Source organism: Monodelphis domestica, chromosome 2, assembly GCF_027887165.1.
Source record: "Monodelphis domestica isolate mMonDom1 chromosome 2, mMonDom1.pri, whole genome shotgun sequence".
Lineage (NCBI taxonomy): Eukaryota > Metazoa > Chordata > Mammalia > Didelphimorphia > Didelphidae > Monodelphis > Monodelphis domestica.
This window is the reverse complement of record NC_077228.1, coordinates 176,486,247-176,507,377: the sequence shown is the minus strand read 5'-3', so window position 1 is coordinate 176,507,377 and position 21,131 is coordinate 176,486,247. Positions and strand designations below refer to the sequence as shown.

General features: G+C 42.3%; 1 long non-coding RNA gene and 1 pseudogene across 1 annotated transcript; both read right to left on the bottom strand.

Annotated features, from left to right (window-relative positions):
- Nucleotides 1-645: 645 nt before the first annotated feature.
- Nucleotides 646-5,444, bottom strand: LOC130457204 (uncharacterized). Its single transcript, XR_008916319.1, has 3 exons — nt 5,121-5,444; nt 4,434-4,597; nt 646-956 (listed from the first exon to the last, which is right to left on the bottom strand). It is a non-coding gene; the product is annotated as an uncharacterized LOC130457204 (long non-coding RNA).
- A 14,913-nt stretch (nt 5,445-20,357) lies between these two features.
- Nucleotides 20,358-20,926, bottom strand: LOC100016617 (28S ribosomal protein S6, mitochondrial-like; annotated as a pseudogene).
- Nucleotides 20,927-21,131: the final 205 nt, after the last annotated feature.

The following is a 21,131-nucleotide window of genomic DNA, read 5'->3' as shown; positions in this document are numbered from 1 at the left end:
TCCTCTTCCCTCTCCTCTCCTCCCAGCATGGTATGAGGGGAAAAAATTGCACTGCTGTTGGAAGTCAGGAGAACTGAGTTGTGATCCAGACTTTACCTCTAACCATCTGTGTGACCTTAGCTAAGTCCTTTCTTCTGTGGAGTTCAATTTCTTTTTGAAGACTTTAGAATGTCAGCATTGGAACTGACCTCAGAGATCATAGTGTAATCCTTTCATTTTACAGGAGAAAGAATTGAACTACACAGAAGATGGGATGCTTTTTGTGCTGTCATAAGGACTGATAAAATGGAGACAACCCTGGCAAGGGATATTCTAGATGGTTACCAGCCAACACTTCAGTCAGATTACTTGTCACCCAGCTGAGAATGGGGCAGGCTGGACCAGGCAGCCCAGGGTGGAGGCAGGGCAATAATAGACTGAAAGGGTAGGTAGGAGGAAGGCCACAAAAGTATAGGGCTTGGGAGAAGAAGGAGGGGAAATGGAATAGGCACAGCAGCCTGGGGCTCAGGAAACCATAGCTGAGGTCTATCCACTCTAAAAAGGTAGCAACCCCAGGGCACTTTTGAGTTGGGCAATGGAGTGTGTTAATAAGATGACATGTCATGCTTGTAACAGAATAGTGGCAGTCAAGGGCAGCAGTGAGGTGCTGAGGAAAAATTTATCTAAAAATATATATACAGCTATATAGTATATCTGTGAAAATCCAGAGTCCAGCAGGTCAAAAGTCGAGGGATCAGAGGTCCCAAGTCCAGGGCCTTTCAGTAGAGGAAGACAGCCAGGAGGTAGGTCAACGCAAGAGTCAGAAACATGGGCCAGGTATGGGGCAAAAGTCCTCCCACCCTGGAGTGAAAGACAGGTCGACTCCATTGCTTTTGTATTGGCCGGAAGTTGTCTATGATGGGCATGTCTTTCTCTCCCTTCTCATTATAGAATATCTTCTTGGAGAATTGCAAGATCTGTAAAGGACCAAGGATTCCAGTGACTTTACCATCCTTTTACTTTTTAATTAAATTCTTATGGATTTGTTCCCAGATATCTCATCTCCTCCCCCATTTCCCCATACCATTGAAGGCATCACCCAACAAAACGATGTATATATAAATTGTGTCTTTCACATTTTGCTTTATCAGTTCTTTCGGGGGGGGGCATTCATAAGTTATTCTTCAAATATTGTTTCTGAATCTTTATATATAATGTGCTTTTGGCTCTACTCATTTCACTCTTTATTATTTCATGTAGGTCTTTCCAAATATAAAGAAATTAAGCCACTTGCCATTTCTTACAACACAGTATCCTGTCACATTGATAAGGCATGATTTGTTCAGGCATATTCCAGTTGATGGGCATCCTCTCAATTTCTAGTTTTTTGCCACCACAAATAGAATTGCTATAAATATTTTAGAACATATAGATTATTTGCCTTTTCCCTTGATCTTCTTAAGAAATAGACCCAACAATGATATTGCTGGGTTTAAGGGTATCTACACAGATTTATAATTCTCTGGGTAGAATTCCAAATTACTCTCCAAAATGATTGAATCAATTCAGAGTTCCATCAGCCATATATTAGTGTCTCCATTTTTCCATATCCCCTCCAACATTCATCATTTTGCCGATCTGATAGGTATGAGATAGCCTCTCAGATTTATTTTGATTTGCATTTCTCTAATCAATAATGATTTAGAGCATTTTTCATAAACATATATAACTTTGATTTCTTTATCCAAAAACTATCCCTTTATATTTTTTAGCATTTATCAATTGAGAGATGGTTCTTATTCCTATAAATTTGGCAAAGTTTTTTTAGATATTTTACATGAGTCCTCTTGTCTGAGAAACTGTCTATTCTATCAACTTTCTGCTCTCTTTATTTTGACTGTGCTACTTTTATTTATACAAAACCTTTTTGATTTAATGTATTCAAAACTATCTATTTTACATCTTATAATGCTTTTCATCTCTTATTTACTCACACATTTCTCTCCTGTTCCTATATAAGAATTGCAATAATATTTCTACCCAGATATATATTTTATAAAGTTTATTAGGAAGGGTAGACAATCATTCCTATAAGTAACCTGACCACGTGGTCCCTAGCCTGCATATCTCTCCCTCTTTCCCTTTCACCTGCCTGCTCTGTTCCCAACTTCCTCCTTCTTCATTCTCTTCTCAGTTCTCCCTCGATTCTCCTCTCTCAAGCCCAAAGCCTTGACTTTTATTGACATACAGAATGTACACAGGCGCAAACCTGGTGCAACTGTGTTATCTCAGGAATGTTTGCTGGAGAGATCAAGCTCCTCAGGAGGGGGAGGGGGTAATCTTCCTTGACACATCTAAATCTGATAGGTAATATGTTTCCTGTTCTAATTTGCTTATGCTATTTTCTTTTAGGTCACATATTCATTTTGATCATATCTTAGTGATTGGTGTAAAATATTAGTCCATACCTAGTTTCTTTCAAACTACTTTCCAATTATTCCAGCAACTTTTACCAAAGAGTGAGTCCGTATTCCAAAAACTTGAATCTATACTTTTGTCAAATACAAGGTTACGTTTTTATTCTAGCTTGTTGTATGTCTGTTCTGTTCCACTGATCTACCTTTTGATTTCTTAGCCTGTGCCATATAGTTTTTGTAATTACTGCTTTATTATACATTTTAAAATTGAGTACTGCTAGACCTCCTTCCTTTACATTTTCTCTATTATTTCCTCTTATATTCTTCATCTTTTGTTCTTCCAAAAACATTTTGTTATTATTTTTCTACTTCAGTAAAATAATTTTTTGATAATCGAACTGGAATGACATTAAATAAGTAGATTAGTTTAGGTAGGATGGTAATTCAAATTATATTGGCTATCCTCCAATTATTTAAACCTCCCTTTATTTATGTAAAAAGTCTTTTAAAATTATGTTCATGTAATTCCTGGGTTTGTTTTAGCAGACTATCATTCTAATAGTCATTTAGGTTCCTTAGCTTCCTTTGAAGCCCAGCTTAAGCATCACCTTCTATGAGATGCCTTTCCTGATCACAGTTCCTCAACTTCAATTGCCTGGCTTTCTCATATTTAATTATTTCTCATATTAGTATTTTTTATTAGTATTATTAGTATATTTACTATATATATAATATATAATATTAGTAATATTTCTCATATTAGTATCTCATATTTAGTTACTGGTTTTGCAAATATGTATATAGAGCCTCATATATATTATGTATATGTATGTATATTCTCTTTCACTCAGTTCAATGCAAGGTCCTTGAGGGAAGGGGCTATTTCTTTTTTTGTCTTTGTATGTCCACAGCATGGCAGAGGGGCCTGGCTCAGAGTTGGTGCTCAGTAAATGCTCATTGATTGATCCCTCTTCAAAATAAAAATCCCTAATCTTTTTTGGCTGAAGTCTTTATATCCATTTATTGGTGACCCCTCTGAGCCCTGAACCTTCTCTACCTCAAATGGGTGGGAGAGATAAAAGTAAAAGTGAAGATCCACCTGGGGTGAATGTTTACCTTCTCCCTGTTCCTTCAGATTGCCCCCCTCTGATAGAATGCAACTTTCTCTATCCTACCATTCTCCATTTCAGTGTGTTACATGAATAATTTCCATTGTCTTTATAGATGATAGAGATTGTAAAAGATCCCAGAAATGACTTAATTGAGACTGTGTGGACATAACTCAGTCTTTGAGAATGGTTGGAAGAAGAATGGCATTGGGGAAAAGTCAAGGTGGAGAGACATGTCACTTCTTTTCTTTTTGAATTCTTACCTATTGTCCTAGGACTCTAAACATCACTTCTAAGACAGAAGAGAGGTGAGGATGAGGCAGTTGCTAGGAAGTATCTGAGGTCACAGTTGAACCCAAGTCCTCTTGTCTATAGAGAGTCCTGGCTCTCTTTCTATCCACTGAGTCATCTAGCTGCCCCATGTCATTCCTTTTCTTGTTGCAAACTTGCTGGAGGCTGTTAGACTGATTAGAGAGTCCCCGGAATGATCAGTGGCCAGTCTGACATGTGGAGCCTCTTTGATCTAGACTAGCCCTCAGATGACAGACACTCAGTCTGACTACAGCAGATGCCAAACCCTATCAGTCTATAAAATCAGGGGCTCAGACTCACTTCTTGCAAAGGATTCTCCCAGCTCTAAATCCTATCATTCTATGTTCTGTTTGAGTGTTCTCTGACGCTATGTAACTGTAGCATATGTTACAGTTTCATTTTCTTAAGTAGACTAAAAGTTTTTTGAAGGCAGGGACCGTACCATGTTTCTGAGTATCTCTCAAGCATGTAGCAAAAGGTTGGGTACAGAGGAGACACACAAAGTTATCAATTGATCAGCATATTGATTGCATTCCTACCTAGCTCTGAACCTCCCATTTAGCTCCACAGCCCCTTTGGGGATGACATTTAAGGTTGAAGATCCCCAAATGGTTACCTGAGTGTTGTGAAGTTGTATACGTTTCTTAAACACAGTCCAGATAACCCCTTCTGCACATTCAGGAAAAGTAAGGGAGCCCATGTATTGGAAATGACCTTTCAAATGTTCACGTTTTGGGATGAGTTCATAAAGACTGACTGAATTTGTTATGGTAGAATCATCTAAGGGAGACAAAAGACGAAGGGAGCCCGTTAGCAGATTTGGGAAAGAGTCTCTGCTTCCCTCACAATGACCTCAAGCACATATACAGTACACATTCCCCTTTGACATTTCCCCTTCAATCCCAGGACTATTCTAGCGTGCCCATCACATCTCTTTCTATGTGCAGTTCTCTTCTGCCACAATCCTGCTCATAATGACCACAGATAAAGAAGCCCTATCCTCCAATCTCTCAGTCTCTTATGCATAATGCTCCCTACCTTTTACCCTTTTACCATAACCACAGATTATTAAGACCATTCTTCCCCAAAGCTCCCTTGACCAGTCAATTTTTAGGCAACTTTGATATGGACAGGGAGGCTCAAACTTCAGGTTCCTGTTCCTTGGCCTCCTCCCTGCAATTCTTTCACTTCTATACTTCCTATGAACACACACCTATCCTCCCCCAGGTTCTTTCTCCCACCATCAATCCACTTTGCTCCCAGGTGCCTAGCTTTGGCATAGTAGATGCTTGTTATGACTCACTCTTATATGGGATTTCATCCAGGGTATCCAAAATAGTCTCAAAGCCTTCATGTTTTTTGTTTGAAGCCTGGAAAGAGAACCATCTTGTTCAGACAGGCTAGGAAGTGACCCTTAGATAAGAAGCAGGGGGATGTTAGGGGGAAGGATGGGAGGAATCTTTGTGTTTAGTTCCCAGGCTAATTCTCGGGGTACCCCTTCTTTTCTGGATGAGTGAGTGAGATGCTGCATGGTGTTCTGATTTATTAGCAAGAGGAAGGTCTCCCAATCCTCTGCCCTGGTCTTGATTCTTCTTCCCACAATGTCTATAGGTTGTGGAGAGGAGAAACAGACAACCATACCTAGAGGGGGACTGAGGGAGAGAGTCTGAGGGAGAGAAAGACAGATAGCTATAATCCTTCTCTTCTTTCTCCCTTGCTTCTTTTCTTTGTTCTCTGGTGGTTGGAGGGGGCATTAGAGAAGGGGAAAGGCAGATTCTGACAGGTGGGTAAGTCCTAACCTCTACCATGAATCCCATCACAGCAATTGCATATTTTTCCCCTGTATCAACTGCTTCTTTGAAGTTTTGAAACTTGTCCTTGACATGGATAATTTGCATCTGGTCAAAAGAGCAGGAGAGAAAGGGGTTAGGATGGGCATTCCCATTTTAGCTATGTCCTAGGGCTCCCACAGAGCCCTTTCTTCAGGCCCTAGTGGTTGGTTCAGGACTGAGGAGAGTAGGATCATAGATTTAGAAAAACTGATGAGCAAATGGAGGCCCAGAGAGAAGAAGTGAATTATGAAATAACAAGATCATGTATTTAGAGCTAGAAGGGATGTTAGAGGCCATCTAGTCCAATTCTCTCCTTTTACAAATGAGGAAACTGAGGAATTCAAGAGAGGTGATGTGATCTGCCCAAGGTCACATTAGAGACAATTTGGATTTGAACTCAGGTACTTGAGCTCCAAATCCAGAGTTCTTTCCACTGTGCCATAAATGAGGAGGGGTAGGAAAAGTAGGCAGGGAGCTAAGGAGGTCCACAGTATATGGAATGGGGTGAGAGGATTTTCATTGTGGCCTGAAAAGGGAGATTGGAAAGGAAGAAGAAGCAGTGAGTATATCTCTGCTATCTAGTTATAATCCTTGCGCTGCTACTAATTGACCATGTGACTCTGAGCAAGTAATTTCTCTTCTCTGGATCTCAGTTTGCTCATATATATATATATATATAAAACAAAGAGAGTAGGCTTCTAAGATCACTTCTAGTTTTCATGTTTTATCATTCTAAGATCTAAGCTAAATCCCAGAGACCCCAGTCCCTATACCCGTTGGCTGGAGAACAAACAAGGGAATGGGATTGAGGCTCTACAAAATTTGGAGAGATGAACTCTCACCTCCATAGCAAAGGCCTTCCCATCAATGGTGTGTTCAGAACCTTTCTCCAAAGTATTCGACCAGTGGAAATGAAATTCGACTGCCCTGTAAACTGTTTTCAGGCCACCTCCAGACACCTTGATTGTGTTCTTAAGATCCACTGTTACTTGGTGGGACAAGAGAAGGGGAATGGAAATGGTGCAATGCTGTGAAGTTCTCAGGTCCCCACAGGGTGCTTCATGTCCTAAAATCTTCATCTTGATTCATTTCTCTGTCCCTACCCAGAACCTTTCTTTGTATTTAAAAAAATGTTTAACTCTTTTAAAAAACCCTTACCTTCTCTCTTAATAACAAGACAAAGACATAAGGGCAAAGGCTAGGCAAGTGGGATTGAGTAACTTCCTCAAATTCACAGAGCTAGGAAATGTCTGAGGTTAGATTTTAATCCAGGTCCTCCTTCCAGGTCTATTACTTTATCCACTGTGCCATCTAGCTGTCCCTTGCCCTTAATGTTTTTCCTTTCATCTTCTAAATAATTGTTCCTTATTTCCCACACACAGCATGAGAAACTCACCTTAATAAACACTGATGAGATAGAACTTCTTGGCCCATTCTATATCTACACACAGCAAAAGCAAGTAGCAGATTCTCACTCATTAGTGAAGCAACTCCTTTGCAAAGTGCTTAACAAACAGGAGCTGATGGAACTTGGAGGTCGAATGGAGCAAACTATAAAGAAGTGGAGGGATATGGACTAGAGTGGAACTAGGCAGAAGAAAGTGAAGTGGAGTCGATTCAGGAAAGATAGAGTAGAATGGAGTGAAATAAGAAGGAATAGAATGTGAGGAGCTGGACTTGAGTAAGTTGGAATGGAACAGAATAAGGAGGAGGAGAACAGAGTAGTAAGGAGAGGAATAGAAGAAAATGGAGTAGAATCTACATATTCCCTTTTTCTCCCTCCCTTTCCAAATGGTTCCCAGGTACCAAGAAATGCTGACCTTGGTGGAGGGGACAAAAGAGTAATGCTCTCCGTTTGGTCCCTCCCCCAAACCACTGAGAAATGACTCACCTGTGTGGCCATTGTTTTTAATAACCCAATTGTCCTGTTTGTCATAGCCACTGAACCGGAAACTATCTCTCCTTCTGTAAATGGCATTTTGGGTGACAATGTTAATTGGGGATTGACTACTACCTAGGCAGCCCCACTTCCACAACGATGGATCTAGAGGATAAGAAAAGAGAAGGGGAGAAGGAGACACTGCTATCAAGTCTCATTTACAGCAAAGGCCTTTGGGGGAAGATTTCCCATCCAGGGATATATCTTGTGTGATTCTGTCTTATAGGGAACAGCATTGGGGCTTTTCACTGGCTCATGTGCCTCAAATGTATTTCCTTCTCCTACTTCTCTCATAGAATTCTATCCTTCCTTCAAGATGAAGTTTAAGTATTGTTCTCTACACAGGCCTTTCTAGATCTCCCCAGTTCCTCATACCCTCCCTCCCTGAGCTACCTTGGATTTATTTATTTGTTTGCTTGTTCATTCATTCATTTATTTAACTATTGCCTTCCACCTTGGAGTATTGGTTCCAAGAAAGAAGAGTGGTAAGGGCCAGGCAATGGGGGTTAAGTGACTTGCCCAGGGTCACACAACTAGGAAGTGTCTGAAGCCAGATTTGAACCTAGGAACTCCTGTCTCTAGGCCTGGCTCTCAATCCACTGAGTCACCCAGCTGCCCCTTGCTTTGGATTTAATTTGCATTTCCTTATATCAGATGCCTCAGAAGTCTTAATGAGTCTATAAACTACAACTTTAACACTACACTTGGACTTTTGGAACACTTGTTGACATACTTATTGCCTCCTGACTATAATGTAAGCTCCTTAAGGGTAGAGAACAATTTGTTATTTTTCTATGTCTCTTCAGCATGAAGCAGAGTTCCCAGCACATAACTGATATACATTTATGGATTGAATCATTGATTCATGTGGAGCTGAGTAAATAATAGAGGCTACATATATAATTGAATGAATATCATTTTCCTCTTGGGTTAGTCCCCCATAACTCCTTTATAAAATAGAGTTGGTTGAATCTAAATCTGCTGGGCTTCTGAGTCAGACAAAAGAATGAGACTAAAGCAACACAGGTTACCATAGTGAGAAGATGCCTTGGAGATCATCTAGTCTAAATTCCTCATTTTGCAGAAGAGGCAAAGTAGGTCCCAAGAGGGGAAGTTACTGGTCTCTCCACACAGCTAGAGGTTAACCAAATTGGGATGAGGACTTGGGGCTCCTGATTCCACCACTAGGATTCTGAACTACACTGGGTGGTGGCTGCGTACTTTGAGAAGAGGACTTTGTTACCAAATGTACCTTCAACATCTGACAGTATGAATTATCTTCTGTACCAACATCTTAACCCTCCTCAGGTTTTAGAACAGGGACTCTGAGGAATTTGAGTGGCCTGTGGTTTGGGACTGAGGACCGATGATGTAGGCTATGTGGGGTGTTCTGTCAGATAGGGCATTTGTGCAATTACATGATCAAGAGGCTTAGCCATGGAAAAGAATTGAGAAAATTCATCTCCCTCTGCTCACATGGTGGGAGAAGGTTGAACTACAAGTGTAGAATAAAGGCTACATGGTCAGACTTCACTCATATGTTTTGGCTTTACTAAATGTTTTCTTTCTTTTGGGGAGAAGGATGTTTCAGTGAGTAGGTGCTGATAGATTCAGAAATGAAAGGGATTTAATAACGAGATGCCAATTCATTTTATTTTTTCAAAAAGTTGGAATGACACTAGAAGATCCCTGAAGTCTTCACCTGATTGACATTCTGTGAATCTGTCCTTCTGCTGACTCCTCACCTCCACCCCCCACCCTCTCCCTGGGTCTGCTCTGACCTGTGTTCCTGAAACTCATAACCAGAGCAGGGGAAGGGGAAGGGAAGGGAAGTCCTCAGTGGAATGTAGTCAATTCTCAGCTCTCTGTTAGAAATAGTGGAGAATCTCCAAACCATTTCTGTTTTGTTTTTATAAGTTGTTACTGGGTGTTTTTGCTATCTTGTGCTTGGTTTGTTTTCATTTTATGAGCTTTATCTCTTAGAAGAGTTAAAAGACAGGCATTATTTGACTAATTCAAAAAAGTGTCCATTCTCTGAGAACCCCTCCACCCCAGGAGTGGTTATAGGAGGAATAGAACCAAGAGCATGGTCAGAGGAATGGGGGAAATGAGCCAGGAATTAAACACTGGTTAGAGATGATGTACAAAGGAGATCCTTCATCTAAAGATTCAGAAAGTGCCCTCCAAAATAGGGTAGCTAGCCCTTATATAATACTTGAAGATTTGCAAAGTGCTTCAGAATTATTATCTCTTTGATATTTAGAATATTAGATACTAAGTTTATCATTCTCATTTTACACATGAGGAAATAGAGGTAGACAGGTGTGAAATACCTTGCCCAGTTCTGAGCCTGGCTAGCCATGCTGGATTATTGAAGGGTGGATGAGCTGCTTGAATTGTGAAGGGGAGGATGGATTTGGTAGTCCCCAACTCACCTAAACATTTAATTATGCTTTTTTGGGAATCATAGCACCAGTCATCTGGGAAAGACAAGGAGAAGACAGTGTCAGTTAAGGGAGGAAGTGAATACATGTAGGCCGCATCAGATTGGGGAGAATGGGAAGTCTTCCATGGTGCTACAAGTTCACAGCTCTCCTTCATCTCTGATTTCTACTCCTCTAAATCCTTTGTTGGTTCCTCATCTCCCTGTCATTCCTTAAGTGTGAATGTCCATAAGGTTCTTTCCTTGATCTTCCTCTTCCCTCACTGTACTGTCTCCCTTTGTGATCTCAATCATCCTCATAACTTCAATTATCTATGAAAATGATACCCCAAATTATGTTTCCTTAGGACTCCTTTTCCAATCTCCAGTAACCTGCTAGACATTTCCAACTAGCTTCCTACTGAAATCTCAAATTATATCCAGTCCTAAACTTATCGCTTTCTTTCCCAAACTTCCCCCTACTTGCACTTCCCTTTTTTCCTCTTGGAGATGGTTTCACCATCTTCTTAGCTGGAGGCTAGCAACCTCAGAGAGATCTGTCCCCCTTTTTCCTCCCTTACAGACCTGCCTTTCTTACCTCCACTCACCTGTCAATCTCACCTATATAATGGCTCTGCCCTTCAATTCCCACTACCTTCTTATCTACCCCTTAACTCTTCTTCTCAAACTACTATAATAGCCTCCCAGTTTGGTTTGTTGGTGTTTTTTTTTTTTGCCTCTAGTCTCCCGGTTCTTAAATTCACTCTTTGTCCAGCTTCTTGAGCCATCTTCTCTATCCACTGTCCTGATCACAAAAGTTCTCTACTCAAACTTTTGGTGTCTCCCTCTTATCAGTTGCATATTAAAACATATACTTTGGCATTCTCTTTTCAATTTACCTTCTATTCTCATCTTGAACTCTTCCCATATACTCTATATCCAGGGAAAGTGACATATCTATCACCCCTCTTCTTTTCCTACCTTCTCCAGGATCTGTGTCTGCCCACCACTCCTCCTCTCTTATCCTTATAGTGTTTTCAAAGTAAATTCTTGGCCAAGCTTTTCTCACTATTGTGCCAAGTCCACTCTCAACTCTGACTCTTCCCAGGGCTTAGCTTAGTATCGCCTCCATTTTCCTGTAGGTTGACCAACCTTGCCCATAACCCTGTACCCTCACCACCCATCCTATGAGAAACATTTAAGCCTAGTTATAGAGACAGCTGGCAGCATTCTATTCCTTGTCCCAAGGTCCTTGACCATCAGCCCCAAGAAGGAATGGGGTCAGAATCATGGGGGTGTTTGCACCCTCTCTTCATGGCATCCCTACTACCAAGGCTCTGTGTCCCACTCAGCTCACATGCTGATTGAGAGCAGAGTGAAGAAGAGCCCCATGTGGACCTTGCCCATCAACTCCTCCCTACCACCATTCCTCCAACAGCAGATCCCATGTTTCTGAGCACTGAAAGGTTCAACTTCTCCTGCAGAGGGCTCTGCATATGGAATAGGGAAAGATACAGCTCCATTCTCCTGTTTCTGTATCTAAACCAACATTGGGAGGGAAACAAGTTGGCCTCAGTCCAGACTCCAACTTCTTCCCTCCCCAAATTGAGGTTTTACCTGAAGAAGGGCCCCTGGTTGCCTCTCCAAAGAGTCCTGAGATATTGAAAGAGAAAAGCGTCTGAAAAGGAGGTAAGACAAAAACACCCATGCAGATATCCAATCTGAACCCTGAAGCTCTGGAGGTGATGGGAAGTGGTAGCCTTAGTGGTGAGCTGCTGACAGGAAATAGACTAAATATCTGGGAAGGAGGGAGAAGGCTTTGGATTGTAACAGTTTAACCCAGGGGTCTCTGAGATGGAAGTAAGTAAAAATTCTATCTTGTGTAAGAGAGAGAGAGAGAGAGACAGAGAGACAGAGAGAGACAGAGACAGAGACAGAGACAGAGAGAAAGAGAGAGAGAGAGAATGTTTGTGAATTGTGAAGTTGAGGAAGACAGGGAAAATGAGGAAAGGAGTGACCATGGGTTTAACTGTCCCAATCCACAAAAAGGAGAGGGCAGAGAGAAGCTATCTGACTGATGCCTTACCCAATAGGGACTTGTCTCCCAGGCACAGGAATCCTGTTTCTCTCAGCCTTAATTCTCTCTCCAGCCTTTCCTTACCCCTTCTACCCATACAGGTCTCCCTTGGCCCAGACCTCCCCTGCCCCTTCCCCTGACACTGACAGACAAGAAATGTTGGGAAGAGAGAGGAGTTGCTAGTTTGGTGATGTTGCTGGCATCCAAGCACTTCCAAACCAGAGAATGATCCCCACTCCCAATCCCTCTTCCATCTCCCAGAAGGGAAAGATGAAGAACTATAAGAGTGGGATTCTTTCTTTTTTCCCCCTTCTACCCTCACTCTCTGTCTCTACTAATTTATACTAAGTATTCCAAGGCAGAAGAGCAGAAAGGACTAGGCATTTGGGGTTAGTAACTTTCCCAGGTCACACAGTTAGGAAGTGTCTGAGGCCAGATTTGAATCCAATCCTCCCAGCTCCAAGCCTAGTGCTCTTCCACTATGCCACTGAGCTGCCCCAGTGGCATCCCTTTTGAAAGGTTTGAAGAAAAACCTTGGCTAGAATCCCCAGTAACAGAGCCCCAAACCAGGCTTAGGGAGACAGCTCCTGTGAGGTAAAAAGTACCAGAAGTATGATTCTGTTTTTCCAAATGAAGCAACTGGGGTTCAGTGAGATTAAGTAACTTGTCCAAGGTCACAGAGCTAGTGATTGTCAGAGGTGGCAGCCTCAATTCTTCTGTCTCTAGTGCTTTCCACAATATAGTGCTGCCTGGGAACCTCCACCTCCTCTGAAAACCTTTATTGAGGAGGGGATTGGAGAAGGCAAGGGCTGGCTGCAGGTGAAGGAAGGAGGGAGACCTGTTTTCCTGAAGTTTTCTCTCCAGGGGAAACATCCCCAAACAACTCCAAGAGTGGGAGGGGATGGGGAGTGTCAGGGACCTCTCAGGGCCCAGGATAATGCCCTTCTGGCCCCCCAGCAGTTTGGATGCTGGCTTCTTATCAAATATTAACACCCTTCCCCTTGACCTGATAATTAAGAGCCTAGCCTCATTATTATTTGTTAAATTAAAATTACTCTGGCTGGAATGTTTGGCAGAGCTAGGACCTCTGAATTTCTGGGACCGCACCTCCACCTCCCGACCCTCCCCACAACAACCTCCCAGAGAAGAAACTGGCACAGCAGAGAGCAGAACTCGGTTCTACTTCAGGAGACACCCTTTCCCCTGGGAAGGAACTGGGAACTTTACATTGCCTGGAGACCCATAACCCAACCACCAAGAGTCCATCCTCTCCCTCCTTAGGACTCATCTTTCACCTGATCACAGACCAATTTTGTGTCCTAGAGACCCGGAGTCACCCCAGGAAGTAGTGGCATTGAGACTGAACAGGAACTTAGTCTACATCAGCAGGCCTGGGAAGAGGCAAGTGTGCATGGACAGGTAGAGCTGCAGAGGGAGGGTAGCTTCCTGTTTGGCACCCAAGGGACTTTTGGTCTCCTTTGGTTCTGTTCTGTTCTCTCTTGTTGCCTGTAGGTCTCATAGCTTTCTCTCCTCTCTGTCTTTGTCTCAGTCAGTCTCTGTCTCTCTGCCCCCGTCTCTGCTTCCATCCCTCTATCACTGTTTTTCTCTGCCTCCAACTTTATTTCTTTCTATATATATATTTGTTTTCTCATCTCTGTGTATCTTTTCCCCACTGCTTCAAGCTTTGTTTTTGTTTTTCTCTAGGTCTTTGTCTCTGTTATTTCTTTTTTCTGTCATTTCTCTGACTCAATCAGTTTCTCTTAATCTGTCCCAATGTCTTTCCATATCTGTTGTTTTCTATCTCAATTTTCTCTGCTTTGTCTATCTCTCTCGAGTTTGTCTTCCTTTCTCTTTTAATGCATCTATCTCCATTCTGTATTTTTCTGTCTTTCTTATATCTGACAGCCTATCACTTTATCTCTGTCTCATTTTCTCTCCCATCTCTCAGTATATATGTATATATCCTGTGCTCCCAGGAGAGTGCATTCTTCTTACTCACTCCCACCCAGCTGTCAGGGCAGGGGTTTCTGTCCCCAAAGTCCAACTCAAACAGAGGATTGGGCTGAGGACTGGCAGAGGGAAACTAAATTACCTTCATTTCCTTTTTGTCGTACCACTGACTGGGCCACTGTGAGGACCAGCAGCTTTAGGAACAAGCTCATCCTCTGCTATCCAGCTGCCTTTCTGTCTGTCTGCTTGGCCACGTGTCAGGTCAAAAATGAGCCAAGGTCTGTCATGCAGTTGTGTTTCTGTCCCAGGGTTTTTATAGAGAAACAAGGAGACTGGACCAGATAGCCAAGAGAGTTGGCCCTTTTAGTCAGGCTCCTCCCCCTGCTCTCTTCTTCCCTCCCCTTTCCACTCCTCCTAGAATCCTTCCCATCCTCTCCTTGATTTTCTTCCCTTTTCTTCCCTCCCAGAGTCCTTTCTCTCTCCTGTTCCCTCACCATCCCATATTCTTTTTTTCATCCTCCCCATTTGTTCTCCCTCTTTCCACCTCCCCTTCTTCATTATTCCCACTCTTTCTTCTCTTCTCTCTTTTCTTCTCTTCTTCCTCCTCCTCATCTTGATTCTTTTTCTTCTCCTCCTCTTTCTCCAACTCCTCCTCCCTTTCCTCCTTCTTATTTATTTAGTGCTTATCAGTTAATCCTGCCCTCTCCCAATGGTCACTTTCTCTGATGGATGGCATACTGGAGAGGCAGGGATGGTGTTATTGGGGGGTGCCCTGCCTTCTCCAGAGCAGAGGAGGGAGGAGGATGTGAAGGAGGGCTTAGAAGAAAGGGTATCAAAAGACATTTTATTTTCCCATTAATCAATTCCAACCTGCTCAATTCCTAGAGGGCCCAGTTATATTCGGAAATGGGAGCCCAGGTCTTCTGGGGAAAAAGATACCCTTACAGTTAACACTTAGTCCTTAATCAACCCTTCGTCCTCGTCATTTTGTTCCTGGTCTCTACTGCTAAAAGAGAGTGGGGGATTCAAGATGCACACCAGGATCCTGATTTCCAGAGCTTCAGAAAGAAATCTTTTTCAAATTTTTTCCAGAATTTTGAGAATTTCCCCTTTCCACCTCCCTCCATAATCTCCATCTGCTCCAATACCATCTGCCCAGAAGGCTTCTATATCACCTCCTAAATGGACCAGGGCTACACAAGTTTAAAACTGCCAGTGAACCCCAAGTACTCAGGAAATAAAGATCTTTCTCATCCCATTCTCCTTCTTTCCCTCCTCCTCACTAGAGAGGCTTTGGGGGTAGGACCTGGTGTCCCCACATCTCAGTATTTGGAACTGGGTCCTAGTGGGAATATATAGGTGGAGAGCAACCTGCTCTTTGTGAGCTGTCAGCCTGGTGGGAGGGAAGGGGCAGAAGGAGGTGGCACAGAATGGAGCTGGATATTTGTCCCCAAGCTTCTATCACAATTTTTTCTCCTCTGCTTTAGTCACTCTTTTTTACCTGTCTGTCTCTCAGCTTTGACCTCAAGGCAGCAGCACCAGCCTCAGACCTCAAACTATTCATAGGACATATGATAAAGGCACTCCTTAAAAAGCAGGCTAAGATGCCTTTCCTATGTCCACCCCAACTCCCAGCCTCTGGCTCCTAATTTCTGAGTGTGATATATGAGGTCAAGGATGTTGAAAACAAAAGACTCTTCTAGGGTTAATTGGAAGGATTCTGAGTCAAACCCTTCCAGCCTTAGGAACCCAAATGAGGAAGGGAACATTAAATGGGGAGCACAAAAGCAGTTGGAGAAGTCCTTGAGAGACTTCTTCCTGCCTAACTGGTTCTCCAAATCTACTGTCCAACCAGATTTCAGCAGGGACCCCACAAAACAAGAGGCAGAGGTGATGGGAATAGTGTGCGAACCAGGGAGGTCCTCATACAAAGGAAAAGGAGAACCATTTGGGGAAGTGAAATCTGTAGATGAAGATAGGAGTCAGCTACAGGGTGGAGGGAGTCAGATTTTTTTTTTCAACTCTCAAGAGACTCCATGTCCTAGATGCCAAATGCATATACTGAAATGAATTTTTGGGGAAGGGGACTTTTAGCACCTGAACCTTCTAGTGCTTGACAGAATCTCTATGTGCAGTTCTTTCTTCCCCTCCCCAGCTCCAAAATAGACTTTTTGCAAGAGTCAGATTCATTTCTTTGAGAAAGGAAGGGGCAGGGAGGAGGAGGTGAGTCAGAGGGGAGGATTTGGCAGTCCAAACACACAATAGAATCTAGGGCCTTGCCAGCTAAGCTTTGGACAGTCTGCTCCCACCACCAATGCTTTGGAGGCTACCCCATATACTCTCCAGTCCTGGCATAGAAATCTTTCTCACCTCTTCCAAACCTGAGAAGTGAGCTTTTTTGGACCAAGGTGGTAGAATCTGACTTTTTGAGTTGTTTCCCCCCTCAATAACAATGCAAACTGGAACCTCAAATGGATATGACACCCTCCATAGATATAGACCTTCCTTGTTCCAAGGCCACAGTTCTTCCTCCACAAACACACAAACAGACTCATGAAGAGCCCTAACCCTCCAGTAACCCCTGACCCAGAATCACATAACTCTATGGAGTCGCTTTCATCCTTCCAGGCATGTTGAAGAGGGAGTATTTATACCAGCCTCCCTCTATAACCCTCCTCCCCCAGCCACATTCCCCATTCACTTTTAGTTTCTCTAACCCCACCAAGTCCAAAGTCACTGGGGTTATTTATGACCCTGTACCTGGGACACTCGGAAGTCCAAGAGGGCTAGCTTTGGAGTTAAAGGTTCAGATTTTAGCCTTGCCATTTACTAACTGCACGATCCTGACAAAACCACATAAACTTTATGAACCTCATTTCCTCATCTATAAAGTGAGAGGCTTGCTAAGTAACATAAGATTCCTTCCTACTCTAAATATTTGGACCTGTGTTTTTCTGGGTTCCCACTAAGAGGACCTTGGAGTGTTGGGGGGTGGGGAGGACAGAGAAAGGGAGGCATCTCAAACCTAACCACCATTGCTCTCTGCACTGAACTTGCAAGAATGGTGTTCAGAGGAATTTTGGCAGCCAAGATGAAAAGCAACCTCTGGCAGAGGAGCTAAAAGGCCCAGCTTGAAGAGAATGGAAGTGGGAAGTTTCCTGTCTTTAAGCCTGGAATTTGGAAGTCCCTGTGGTTGCTGGAATAAGCTAATTTACTAAGGCTCATGTGGTGAAGGTGAATTTATGAGTGTTCAAAAGTTGCCCCCGTGAAAGCAGGCCATTGGCTTTGTCCAGTTATCAACCAACAAAGTCAAGAATGATGAACTGGGCTATTTGTAATGCACCTTTTTGAAGAGTGACTCTTTGTTCTTTTATATGGGTACATTATATACACCATATGGGCAGGTATTAAAATTTGGGGCAATAAAAGAAATCTGATCTTTTATAAGTAGCTTCCTAACTTCTATCTCTGATATATGTCCACAGATTGTTTCATTGTTAACTAGTGGTCTTTGATCACTGTACACTGACTATCCTTAAGAGTACAAAGAAGGGCCTTCTTTGGTCTCTCAGTTTCTATAGCTTAGCATTCTCAATTTTTAAAGGATTAATGACATTCCTTAGAAGAACATACTGGAGAGCTAATTTTTACTGTTTGCTTGGGTGGTTGTGAAATACAGTTCACAGATTTAGAGATGCTCTAATTAACCACTTCTCTCTCTTTCCTTCTTTGGATTGATAATAATTATCAGTTGAAAAGCAGAAGAAGGATAGGGGCTAGGCACGTGGAGTTAAGTGAATTGCCCATGATCACAACAGTTAGAAATTGTCTGTCCAGATTGGCAGCCCAGACCTATTCTTTATAGGCCATTTTCCATATGCCAGCCCTTTAAGTTCATGAAACCTTAGATGACTTAATGGATAGAATGCTGGACTTGGAATCAGAAAGGCTCTAGTCCTCACTTATTTATTAGATCTGTAATCCAGGGAAGGTCACTTAACCTGTTTATCTCACCTCTAATAGCTCCCACCTCCCAGGGTTGTTATGAGGTTAAAATGAGATTTATATGAAGTACTTGGCAAGTGTATATAAATGTTATCCATTAAAATTTAATAACAAAGAGCTCTGGACTTGAAAGGAATGAGGCATTTCTAGGAAGTCTCTCTGCAGGTGGGAGTTCATCCCTGCCCTCTACACTAATGGCTAATGAAGGGGCCAAAGTAAGAGTGAATTTCTCCACTTCTTCCATTCCCCCATTCCAAGAACTCTTTGTATTTCCCCCACTACCACCCCACTACCTTGGCTGTTCATCTTCAAAAATAAATGTGTGTGAGCATTCTTTTAGTAATAATACTTAAGTGGTTTTGGGGTACCCCTCAGTCTCCTACCACTCCCATGGGAATTCTGCCATTAGTAAGCCAGGACAGATCATAGACCTTTGTCAGGGGACTTAAGGGAATTTATTCAGGACCTTTGGTCCAGCCTCAAAGATTTCTTCTATTGAACTGCTCCACCCAGGGAGTCTCAGGCCTGAATGAGGGAAAAGAAGGGTCAATCCCCCTTAATTGGGCTTCTCCCGTGAACCTCAGAGTTACTCCTCTTTCTCACTAGGATCTCCTTCAAATGTGTATATAAAAAAGAGAAAAATATTCTCAGTTTCCTTTCCTTTGTGCATCAAGTGAAAGGGAAAAAATGTGGTAAGTGATCTTTGGAAAACCCTAAAACTCCTGGGTGAAATGAGGTTGTCAGACCCACTGGGGATTTGGGATCTTCTGGGGAGTTTGTGTGGAGAACAGTCACTCCATAAACTTGGCTCTGCATTGCTTGAGAAGAGGAAAGTCACCCTCTCTGCCTTGGCCCCAGAGTTCATCCTGTTCTTCTTTGCATAATTCTAGGACAGTGACCCTAGCTCTTTGGTAGGTCACTCTATGGGGTTTATTTCTTACTCTTATCTCTGAACTCTTCCCATTCCTTGTTCCTAATTATTAATGGTCACCTGCTTCTCTTTCTCCCTTACCTCTAAATCTCATCCTGAAGACAGTAGGTTCTGATCTCTAGGTGTAATTGCTGCAGGGCTGGGCTGGTACCCATCCAGGTGATATACAGTACCCCACTCATAAAACTGTACAGTGTAATTAGAAAGGGTCACGCCCTTGGATTAAGGAGGGAGGGATCAGCAGTTTACTGTTATGTAAGGGCTATGAAGGGAGAGGTGTCATTCTGAAGCAGAAGGACCTACCTGAGACTAGAGCCAGATGAGTGGGTTTGGGATTGATTTGCTGCCTTCTTTTTTCCTTCACAGGCCATTTATAAATGGAGACTTTGAACCTTTGGACTTCATCCTCCAGAAGTCCCTTAATATTTCCCAAAATTCCCTTTTCCTGCATCCCTGCATTTTGCGTAATTGTATTTAAGTGGCTGTAACTCCTCCCTCTACCTCTCTTGGACCTGCAACTGGGCTGAAGTCAGACATTTCTTTTGGTTTAATTATTATCAATAAAATTTTATAAAATATAATATTTAGTTATTGATTATTAATTTTGAAACCCACATTTTGGCTTACCATAAGGCGATTACGAATTCTCAAAAATTTTTGAGCAGATAACCTTACAGTAAAGATAGTAAGTTTCCCCGGGCGCTGCGCACCACAAGGGTCCAGTAGTGGGGTGTGCCTGCGCTCCTATCCCACCCTGCTGCCTGCCTCTGCCTGCTGTTTCTCCTGTCCATCTGCTTGGCCAGCATTCCTCACCACTCTCCACACAGCTTGGAGCCTCCTCTTGCCGAGACCAGACCCGCCACAAAAGCCTGCCAATCCCAGCCATTTTTTTCCACAGAGGGTGATGTATAAAAATCTTTCCACTCCAATCCCTTTCCACACTCCACGTGTGTGTTTCTAGCCTGCCAGAGCCATTTTTCAGCGTGGAGAAAATAATCCCACACCTTCTAATTTTCAAGTAGAATTTATTTTTTAATTAAAGAAATTTTTTAAAAAATCACCTTTATTATCCTTTTTGAAAGGAATCCACATAAACATTACACATCAATTTAGGCTTGGTTATACATTCTGACTACGAGTGGCTAGAAACAAGGTCCATAGTCCAAAGCTATTTCAGTGCATTTATCCTTCTGATAGTGTGTCACATTTCAGTTTTAAACAATGATTACAATTTTGACATTACAGCTTAAACACTCCCTCTCTTTTTTTTTCCAAGAGAAAAATGAAAATATCTTTGAATAAAAAAGAGAGAGAAATGACTAAAAAATAGTGCCATTTTGGCCTCACATAGGTGAGGATGATAGGCAACTTGCTTTAGGCAAGTACTATCCCTCTGAGAAGAGGCTAAGATTATATGAACTTTATAATAATATATTAACCTTCGAAAATTAAAGTTACACTTGTCATTTGTTAATTATGAAGTTCTTACACAATTAAAGATCAAGACTAGTGAACTGATAATAATGGTGCACATTGTTAGGGAATTAGAAAAAAAAAATTGCCTGTGACCAGCCTCATCTTCTATTTATTTCTTCTTGTAATATAATTTATCTTCAAGAGAAATAGGAACGATGCCTTCATACTCTTTCTCTGCAAGGGTTAGTGGGTGTTTCACAATATTCGGTCTGATCACATCAATGTCTTGGGACAAATGATTCATTATTCTCTCAACAGCTGTTGTCAGTGCATAAAAATCCACCAAGAAATACCCTCCTCTCTGATGGCGTTGATTATGTATGGAGATCTTATATGGAAGGGCCCTTTCACCCAGGTTTTCCAAATTTCTCACGATTGGCCTTTCTCCATTAGGGCTTGTATTGTGCGCTTCAGGGCAGTGGCGATCTCTTGCAGCTGCATGGCTTTCAGGATCAAAGCCAGCTCATAACGAGGCATCCCGGAATGCATGGGCACCGACTTGGGTGTCTGAAGGGCGGGCGAATTTTTTTTTTTTAAAGCTGATCCTGGACTCCTAATTTTGAAGGCTATTACTAAACATTTTTCACAGGGAGGGCAGTTAGTTCCAAATCAGTAGATTTAAAGTCAGTTTTGGGGAATAAGCCTGCTTTTTATTCCCTTTTTTCTCTTGACCCAAAACACC